This window comes from Gossypium hirsutum, chromosome A03 (assembly GCF_007990345.1).
Source record: "Gossypium hirsutum isolate 1008001.06 chromosome A03, Gossypium_hirsutum_v2.1, whole genome shotgun sequence".
NCBI lineage: Eukaryota > Viridiplantae > Streptophyta > Magnoliopsida > Malvales > Malvaceae > Gossypium > Gossypium hirsutum.
The window spans coordinates 86,371,785-86,382,887 of NC_053426.1; the positions used below are offsets into that span (position 1 = coordinate 86,371,785).

At 35.6% G+C, this 11,103-nt stretch overlaps 1 long non-coding RNA gene across 2 annotated transcripts; it reads right to left on the minus strand.

The window, feature by feature from the left end:
* Positions 1-318: 318 nt before the first annotated feature.
* Positions 319-10,145, minus strand: LOC107886323 (uncharacterized). Of its 2 annotated transcripts, XR_005916325.1 has the most exons (3): positions 8,606-9,981; positions 6,568-6,656; positions 319-567 (listed from the first exon to the last, which is right to left on the minus strand). It is a non-coding gene; the product is annotated as an uncharacterized lncRNA (long non-coding RNA). The 2 variants fall into 2 exon arrangements; XR_005916326.1 differs by lacking the exon at positions 6,568-6,656 and having other exon boundaries at positions 8,606-10,145.
* Between the last annotated feature and the right edge of the window lie 958 nt (positions 10,146-11,103).

The window sequence follows — 11,103 nt, forward strand, 5'->3', positions numbered from 1 at the left end:
ACACGGTTGAGACACACGACCATGTCTTGCCCATGTGTTTACTACCATGTATACTGACTTGCAAATTTACGTGCAAGGGACACACGGCTAAGCAATATGCCTATGGGGCTGACCGTATGTGACACACGACCTAGACACATGCCCGTGTGTCTACCCATGTGGACAAAAGAAGGCTATCTACCAAGCCTTTACCACCCTGAAATACAATCTAACATCAACCAATATATCAAAGGTTAACTTAAAATGGTTTCTCAACCAAACAACCATATTTAAGACCTATAAACATTACATATATTCAACCATGCCAACAATTTCACATTCATGAAAGACTAGCTTGCATTCACATAATAACTTTCAGTATTAGCCATTTTCCATGGCCTTATACAAAATGAAACAAATATTAGATTAAGCCAATAAATTTGACCAATTAACAATGGCACAAAACTCAAAAGTCAATATCCTATAATACCATAATCAAAATAAAAAATCTAACTATACCAAGTGCTATGGATGATAGTGTGATCGATGCTTCCGACTTCCGATGATCCTCGAGCTAATTAGGCGGCACTATAAGAAAATGGAAAGGAGAGGGAGTAAGCATAAAGCTTAATAAGTTGCATGCAAATAAATATAACAACAATTTTACCATTCATCATCATGCTCAAATATAGAAGTAGGCATAAGCACAGCTTACTCATCACTATCCAATACAATTCACATAGTATATTTTGAGGCTCACATCTCATACATTTCAAATAGGTACTTGTACCACTCACAACATGGTTATCCTTTTCTCGTTTAACTTAAATTGCAACTCTCACCGTTGAACCATTTGGAATGTTATCGAATATTCACTAAGCCTCAAACATAAGGTATAATATTGATGCCATGTCCCAGACATAGTCTTACACTGACTCATCCATCAAATCGATGCTATATCCCAGACATGGTCTTACACTAACTATCAAAATTAAGGCTGACGCCATGTCCTAGACATGGTCTTACACTAGCTCTAACATATCCATGCTGATGTCATGTCCCAGATATGGTCTTACACTGACACCTCTATACGTGCCGATGCCATGTCTCAAATATGGTCTTACACTGACACATCTCGTAGTCAATGCATATCCCAGACATGTCTTACACTGGCTTACATCTCGAGGCCGATGCATGTCCCGGACATGTCTTACACTAGCTCTCGTCTCAATGCCAATGCCATATCCCAGACATGGTCTTACACTGGCTCTCATAATGCAGCCGATGCATGTCCAAGACATGTCTTACACTAGTACACAAATAACCCGAATGTCATGGCATGAATATCCGATTTATTTCCTAAGGTTCAAACGGGAGTTCTACTATCTCAATATTCATCATACAGAATCGTTTTCACAAACAAGAAATTTATGCTATATCAATTAAAACACATATAATAGCAATGTAGTTGAATTATTTACATACAGCTTACTTCGGATTATAAAATGTAGATGACTAGTTCGGCTTAGTCCACTTGTTTTGCTTTTCCCCAGCCTAGGCCTGGATTTTATAATTCTTGATCTATACTGATAAAAATTCACAAATTTAATCATTTTATTAATCTAGGTACTCAACAATTTAAAAATTGGGCAAAATGACCATTTTGCCCCTAGCTTTTACAAAATGACCATTTTACCATTAGGTCTGAAAATCAATTTTTATCGAATCTCTTCATATCTTAAGCCTAGCCGACTCCTTTTTACTCTCATAACAACCCAAAATTTCCATTATTTCTCACATTTATCATCAAATTTTCAACTTATGCAAAATGGTCTCTAGTTAGGGTTTCCATGAAAACTACTTCACAAAAGTTGTTTATTAAACACCCATAACTCATATTCTTCCATAAAATTTCAGAAAGCACCATGAACACTCTCATGGAAAAACCCTATACTTTTAACCATTTTACAAAATAGTCCCCTTATTAGAAAGCTCATGTTACAAGGGGTCCAAAAATACAAAAATCATCAAGAATAACCTTCTAAATGACTTACTTGCAAGAGATATTAATGGCTGATATTTTGAACTCTCTAAAATCTCTTTTTAATGCTGAAAATCAGTGAAGAAGAAGAAATAAAAAGATGAAGCCTTTCTGTTTTTTTTAATATTATTACTAGTCAAAATAGGTCACCAAAACCTCACCTAATTTTGACTTTCTTGTCTCATGGCCGGCCAAGCACTATTCTAAGGTCTATTTGCCCTTTAGAGATCCCCAATTTATGATGCATGGCAATTTAACACCCTTAGCTATCAAATTAAGACTTTTGCACTTTATCTGATTTAGTCTTTTTTTGCAATTAAGCTCTCAAACTCTAAAATTTCTTCACCAAATTTTTCATGCACTAATATAAACATGCTATAACTCCAAAATAATAATAAAATAATTTCTCTGACTTCAGATTGTTGGTCTTAAAACCACTGTTCTGTCTGGGCCCAAAATCGGGTTGTTACAATTCTCTCCCCTTAGGGATATTCGTCCCTAAAAATCTTACCGGTGAATAGATTCGGGTATTTGTCTCTAACGATTCCCTCAGGTTCCCATGTGGCTTCCTCGACTCTGTCTATGCCACAAAAATTTCACGAGTGCTATACTTTTATTCCTCAATTATTTGACCTCCCAAGCCAAAATCTTATCTGGCTCTTCGCCATAAGTCATGTCTAAGCTAATCTCAACCTCTATTGATGTGATCAAATGCGAAGGATCCGATCTATATCGACATAACATGAACACATGAAACACGTCGTGAATCTTTTCCAATTCTGAGGGTAAAGTAAATCGGTAGGCAATAGGCCCTACTCTCTCGGTAATCTCATAAGGTCCTATGAAACGAGGACCCAGCTTGCCCTTTCTACTGAATCTGAGGACTTTCCTCCATGGGGATACCTTTAAAAACACCTTATCCCCAACTTGAAACTTCATCTCTTTCCGTTTCAAATCCGCGTAAGATTTCTGTCTATCCAAAGCGGCCTTCAAATAGTCGCGAATCACCTTAACTTTCTATTCAGTCTCTTTAACTAAATCAACCCCATGTATCTGATTTTCTCTCGGCTCAGTCCAAGACAAGGGTGTTCGACACTTGCGTCCATACAAAGCCTCATAAGACACCATTTTCAAACTTGACTGATAATTGTTGTTGTAGGCGAATTCAACCAGCGGTAAATATCTTTTCCAACTGCCTTGAAACTTGAGAACACAACACTATAACATGTCTTCTAAGGTCTGAATCACCTTTTCTGACTGACCGTCGGTTTGAGGGTGAAAATTTGTGCAAAAATTTAGTTTCGTCCCCAATGCCTCTTGCAACTTCCTCCAAAATCGTGAGGTAAACCTCGGATCTCTATCCAAAATAATCGAAAAGGGCACTCCATTAAGTCTCACGATCTGAGAAACATATAGATCGACCAATTTCTCAATGGAATAGTCAGTACGAACTGATATAAAATGTGCTGACTTAATAAGTCTATCAAAAATTACCCAAACTGAATCCTTTTTTCCTTGGTGTCAAAGGCAACCCTGACACAAAATCCATGGTTACTTGGTCTGACTTCCACTCGGGAACCATTACAGGTTGAAGCAAACCCGAAGGTACTTGGTGTTCGGATTTCACTTGTTGACAAATTAGACACTTAAAAATGAACTCTAAAATGTCTCTTTTCATCTCCGACCACCAATACATTTTCTTCAAGTCATTGTACATTTTCACACTACCCGGGTGGATAGACAAACAACCACTATGTGCCTCTCGTAAAATCTTCTGAATGAGCTCATTATCCTTGGGTACACAAACTCTGTCTTGGTACATCATACAACCGTCGGTACCAATACTAAACTCTAATTCATTTCCCGTCTCACACTGAGCCATTTTAGCTTGCAAATCCATATCGCCTTTCTAAGCTTCACAAATCTCTTGAAGGAACATAGGTCTAGCTCTCATCTCGGCTAGAATCGAGCCATCATCAATCATGGTCAACTAAGTATTCATAACCCTCAATGCGAACAATAATTTCATACTCAATGCATTGGCTACTATATTAGCCTTTCCGGGGTGGTAGTCAATCACCAACTCGTAATCCTTTATCAACTCTAGCCACTTTCGTTGCCATAGATTCAACTCTTTCTTAGTCAGCATCAATATTAGCCCGAAATTCCTCAGCCCCTTGCTTTCGTATTGGAGGTTTCTCCTTCCTAACCATATCCACTCCTTGCGGAGCTACTAGGGCATACTAAGGAATCGGAAGAGGTAGGGGAGGTGGAGTGTCCGGATTCGTATGAACAAACTCCGTGTACCAAGCGTCCATCATATGGAGGTAAGCCTCTCTAGCCCCTCCAACCTAACTCAGTGTCACGGGCCCATTATCTACCAGTGCAGTTCCTTCAGCAGGAGGCTGCACATTACTCTCCACATCATCCACTGTAGCTACGTCAGGATCTATTTACTATATAAATAAAAACACAATTTATCTTGTTAGGATCTTCACACTATCAATATACAGTTATGGAATGTATAGCTAAACTCATACTCACGCTATGTTAGTACTAGAATCGACTAAATCATAGCTCTGATACTACTAAATGTAACACCCCACACCCGTGCCCTATGCCGAGACAGAATATGAGGTGTTACTACACTTAAACATATGCATTCAAACGTTTCCGAGTCACTAAGACTTGATCAAATTTAAAACTTTTTTGAACTTTGTTTAAACTCCTTAATATGGGCCTACGAGGCCTCAAACATTTATTGGAAGCCATTCGGAACCAACTCGGGTCCTTAAACCGACTTTATATAAATGACCCTTGAAATAGGGTACACACCCGTGTGGCTATTATGACATGGCTGTGCTGATGGCCCGTGTGGTTCAAACGACTTAAGCACAAGGGGACACGTCCGTGCCCCGAGCCTTTGTGAATTAAATTCTAAATTCGAACCTACAGGCGTTTTCACACGGATTGACACACGCCCATGTTTATAGCGTGTGTCCCTTACACGACCATGACACGCCCGTGTCCTAGCCCGTTTTTAAAAACCTTTACATTCTGTTTCTGATGTCAGCATCCAATAAGGGACACACAGCCAAGGCACACGCCCGTGGCCAAAGGCCGTGTCCTCCACATGGCTGAAACACACGATCGTGTCTCTTTCCGTGTGTTTACTACCGTGCATATTGACTTGCAAATTTTATGTACAGGGGGCACACGACCAAGCAACACGCCCATGGGCTAATCGCGTGTCACACACGGCCTAGACACACGCCTGTGTGTCTATTTATGTGGACAAAATAAATATATTTACCAAGCCTTTGCCACCCTGAAACACAATCTAACATCAACCAACATATCAAAGGTTAACTAATATGATTTCTCAACCAAACAACCATAGTTAAGACCTATAAACATTACATATATTCAACCATGACAACAATTTCACATTCATGAAAGACTAGCTTGCATTCACATAATAACTTTCAGTATTAGCCATTTTCCATGGCCTTATACAAAATGAAACAAATATTAGATTAAGCCAATACATTTGGCCAATTAACAAGGGCAAAAAACTCAAAAGTCAAGGTCCTATACATGTCACAATCAAAATAAAAGATCTAACTATATCAAGTGCTATGGATAATAGTGTGATCGATGCCTCCGACATTTGATTATCCTCGAGCTAATTAGGCGGCAGTATAAGAAAATAGAAAGGAGAGGAGTAAGAATAAAGCATAGTAAGTTGCATACAAATAAATATAACAACTTTACCATTCATCATCATGCTCATAATACAAAAATAGGCATAAGCACCACTTAATCATCACTATCCAATACAATTCACATAGCATATTTAAGCTCACATCTCATACATTTCAAATAGGTATCTGTACCATTCATAATATGGTTATACTTTTCTCGTTTAACTTAAACTGTAACTCTCACCGTTGAACCATTTGGAATGCTATCGAATATTCACTAAGCCTCAAACATAGGGTATAATGCTGATGCCTTGTCCCAGACATGGTCTTACATTGGCTCATCTATCAAGTCGATGCCATGTCCCAAACATGGTCTTACACTGACTATCGAAATCGAGGCCGACACTCTGTCCTAAACATGGCCTTAAACTAGCTTTCACATATCCTTGTCGATGCCATGTCCTAGACATGGTCTTACACTAACGCATCTCGTAGTCGATGGATGTCCTAGACATGTCTTACACTGGCTTACATCTCGAGGCCGATGCATGTCCCAGACATGTCTTACACTAGCTCTCGTATCAATGCCGATTCCATGTCCCAGACATGGTCTTACACTGGCTCTCATAATATAGCCGATGCATGTCTCAGACATGTCTTACACTAGCATACAAATAGCCCAAATCTCATGGCATGAATATTCAATTTATTTCCTAAAGTTCAAATGGGAGTTCTACTATCTCAATATTCATCATACAGAATCATTTCCACAAACAAGCAATTTATGCTATATCAATTCAAACACATATGATAACAGTGTAGTATTTTTTACATACAACTTACCTCGGATTACAAAATGTAGACGACTAGTTCGGCTTAGTCTACTTGTTTTGCTTTTCCTCGATCTAGGCATGGATTTTGTAATTCTTGATCTATAATGATAAAAATTCACAAATTTAATCATTTTATTAATCTAGGTACTCAACAATTTAAAAATTGGGCAAAATGACCAATTTGCCCCTAAACTTTTGCAAAATGATCATTTTACCATTAGGTTTAAAAATCGATTTTTATCTGATCTCTTCATATCTTAAACCTAGCCGACCCCTTTTTACTCTTATAAAAACCCAAAATTTCCATTATTTCTCACATTTATCATCAAATTTTCAACTTATGCAAAATGGTCCCTAGTTAAGGTTTCCATGAAAACTACTTCACAGAAGTTGTTTATTACACACCCATAACTCATATTATTCTATAAAATTTCAGAAAACACCATGAAAACTCTCATGGTAAAACCCTATACTTTCAACCATTTTGCAAAATAGTCTCATTATTAGAAAGCTCATGTTACAAAGGGTCCAAAAATACAAAAATTATCAAGAATAACCTTCTAAATGACTTACTTTCAAGAGATATTAATGGATGATATTTTTAACTCTCTAAACCCTTTTTTTATGCTGAAAATCGGTGAAGACGAAGAAATAAAAAAATGAAGCCTTTTTGTTTTATTTTAATATTGTTACTAGTCAAAATAGATCACCAAAACCTCACCTAATTTTGACTTTCTTGTCTCATGGCCGGCCAAGCACTATTTTAGGGTGTATTTACCCTTTAAAGACCCTCAATTTATGATGCATGGCAATTTAACACCCTTAACTATCAAGTTAAGACTTTTGCACTTTATGCAATTTAGTCCTTTTTTGCAATTAGGCTCCCAAACGCTAAAATTTCTTCACCAAAATTTTCATGCACTAATATAAACATTCTATAACTCCAAAATAATAATAAAATACTTTCTATGACTTCAGATTGGTGTTCTCAAAACTACTGTTCTGACTGGGCCTAAAATAAGTTGTTACAAAGACCTATTTAGTCCTTATCTCTTTCTGATTTGTAGTGAAGGGCTTTCATTTTTTATGAGGTTGGTGAAGGAGGAAGGTTTGGTTAGGGGTGCAAAAGTATGCCGGAGGGGACCTGAAGTTACTCATTTACTCTTTGTAGATGACTGCATCTTTTTTGGTGAAACAATTGAAATAAGTGTTAATGTTTTGCAAGAGATTCTAAAAGAATATGAGGTACGCTATGGACAATGTGTTAATTTTGATAAGTCTCTTTTATTTTTCAGTTCAAATGGTACTAAAAATTCAAGTTAAGAGTGTCACAAAGGTTGATGGTTCAATTTTCATCTAACCCAGAAAAATACATTGGGCTTCCATATATAGTGGGCAGGAATAAGAAAATGGCATTTCAAGTGTTGAAAGATAGAATGGTTAAGAGAATTAACAGTTGGTGTTAAATCCCTTTCACAAGGTGAAAAAGAGGTGTTTATTAAAAGTGTGCTTTAGGCCATACCAACATATTCAACGTCATGTTTCTTAATGCTTGTTTCTTTATGTACGGATTTGGAGCATATTATCAGTAGATATTGGTGGAAAAATTTTAAGGGGAAAAAGGGTATACATTGCTGTGAATGGAAGAATCTATGTGACTTAAAGGAGGATGGGGGATTGGGATTCAAAAATCTAACAAAGCTGTTGCTTTGCTTGCGAAGTAAGAATGGCGTTTGGCAAAAAATCCAAATTCTCTACTAGATAAATAATAAAGGCCAAATAATATCCAAAAACTACCTTTATAAGATCAAATCTAGGAAATAATTCATCATATACCTAGAAGAGTATATGGACAACTAAGCGAGTGTTGCAGGAGGGAATATGATGGCAAGCGGGGTATGGACTAATATTTCAATTTAGGAGGATGCATGGTTACCGAGATTTTTTGTGGATTTCAAAGTTCATAATAATGACAGGAGTAGTGATCTTAATACAATCTCGAATTTAATTGATCAAGAAAATAGATGTTGGAAGAGAGATTTTATTACCAGACATTTCTCCCCAGATGAAGTAGAGCATATCCTTTGCATTCTACTATCCCAACACATATAGGAAGACAGGTTGATTTGAAGAGGAGGCAATTGAAGAATGCACTGAGGAGTGGTTACAAAAGACTATTATAAGGAGATGATACAATTGAGCCTAGGAACTGCAATAATAATCACACCACATTCAACAAGAAGCTGTGGCAGACAAATTTGCCATAAAAAATTAAGATTACAATTTGGAGGTTATTTAACAATTACATTCCTACGTATGGTAATCTTCACTATAGAATGCTTCGGAGCTCATCATTCTGTCTTCAATGCTCAGATATAAATGAAACAATAGAACATACTTTTCGTGATTGCCTAACTGCAAAAAAATTATAGTCGTAGTTACAAGTAACATGGAATCCGAATATCCTTCATATTGGATTTAAAGACTAGCTTATGGACGTTGTGTCTACCTGTTCAGCATGCAAATGTAGAATGGTTTTCTGTGTTCTTTGGGCCATTTGGATAGTAAGAAATAAAGAGGTACATGAAGGGGCTAAAAAATCTTCACATGAATCAGTTGTTTCTATAAAAACATACCTTAAGAAAATTGATGATCTAGCAAAAAATCTACCTACTTAAAAGATGATGAAGGAAAGATGGTGCCCACCAGATCCAGTGTTTATTAAAATAAACTTTGATGCAGCCTTCAAAACTCAAACAAAAGAATCATGTTCGGGTTTGGTATGCACAAATATCGATGGGCAGATGATGAGCTCAAAAATCATTCTGAATAGACACATTCCTTCTCCCTTTGCGACAGAAGATTTGGCATGTTTACATGCAACACAAATGAGAAGCGATCTGGGTTTTCGAAACGTGATAATCGAAGGGGATGTCCGATTTATTATCAGGAAACTGTAAATAGACCAAGATGATAGATCTGTTATAAGTGCCTACATTAAGTATTCGAAGGAGATAAGTAATAAGTTTTATATAGGTTATTTTGAACATGCATGGAGGAAAACAAATAGATTAGCACATATCATTGCTACAGAAGGAGTGAAAAAAGGGAAAGACACTTATCTGGAAGGAGAGGTCCATGATTTTGCAAATACAGAAATGAAGCAAGAGAGAAGACAGTAACGAGCTGCAGCATCGAGAAACCGAGATGTTGAAAGAGTTGCAATGGAAACTGTGGAACTTGTTTTGATCGTCTCGAATTTCATTTTTCTTATTAGAAGAGATGATAGGTTTTCTGAATGGTTTTTTTTTTTTTTTTTTGTTCTGTATTGTATTTGTAAAATGGGGAAGAAAACCCATCTTTAGGCTTGGCTATTTGGCTTCTCTAAGAGTCACTTATTGTGTTAGTTACTTTCACGTTTTTCTGTATGCTTTTTCAGATCAATAAATGAGTCCAGCTATTTGTCAAAAAAAAAGAAGAAAAAAGATTTCCACCAGCTACACCTAGTTTGTTGCTCGTACAAATTGAAGGTGTTGTATTTACTGAGTAATTGTATATCCAGTAATAATTTGAGAAAGAATAAGTGAAAGTAACAAGAACCATTAAACATAAGAAGATGTTTACGTAATTCGGTTCAACAACTTATGTTTGCGGGATTACCGATGAGAAATTTCATATAAATTCTTAATATAAGCTATGGTTTAAGCTCAACCAATGTGTAGATTGTTGCAACTTCACTTTTGTAATAAACTCGTCAAATAAGTCTTTCCCTAGAAAGCTTATATTCCAACTAATAAAATAATCTAATACATAGTAGTTGCACTCAAAATATGTTCCTCACAATAAATTGAATTCGTGCACGTCTAATTATATATAATATATAATATAAAAGAAGTGATGAGAGCATATATAAAAATATAAAGTTTTGGGTTAGTTCTTTGAGTTTCAAAAGTTAAAGTAGCTCCTGTTTTTATAATTAAGTTTTAAATATGATTTTCTTGTAATTTTTAATTAGAATATATTTACGACTTCTAATGATGGCATATAATTATATTAATGAGACATTTAAATATATCAATTTAAACTCATAATTATATTTACTTTATTGATGGTGTATTACCGCATAAAATGACACATCAATCGATAATGATAATTACATTTACTTTTTTGATAATATATAAATCATATATTAACAATATAATTTCTTTTTTTTTTAAATGTTCTCATAAATAACACAAATATTAAACATCATATGATAATTACGAGATATAAAGGGCTCAAAATTACAATTAATACAATATATCATTATCGATTAATTATTATCGATTTTATATTTCTTAATCTGTCAATCAAATATAATTACAAGATAAAACTTTATTACCTTATAACTACAAGTTTATAACCTATTTTTGAAATTGTTTTTAAGTTTTTTAAATTATTAAGAAAATATTTTAAAAATAACTTATAATGTTAATAATCTAAATCAACATGTGCATAGCATGAATAAAGAAAATTAGTACATATATTACAAGGTTTAATATTCGAG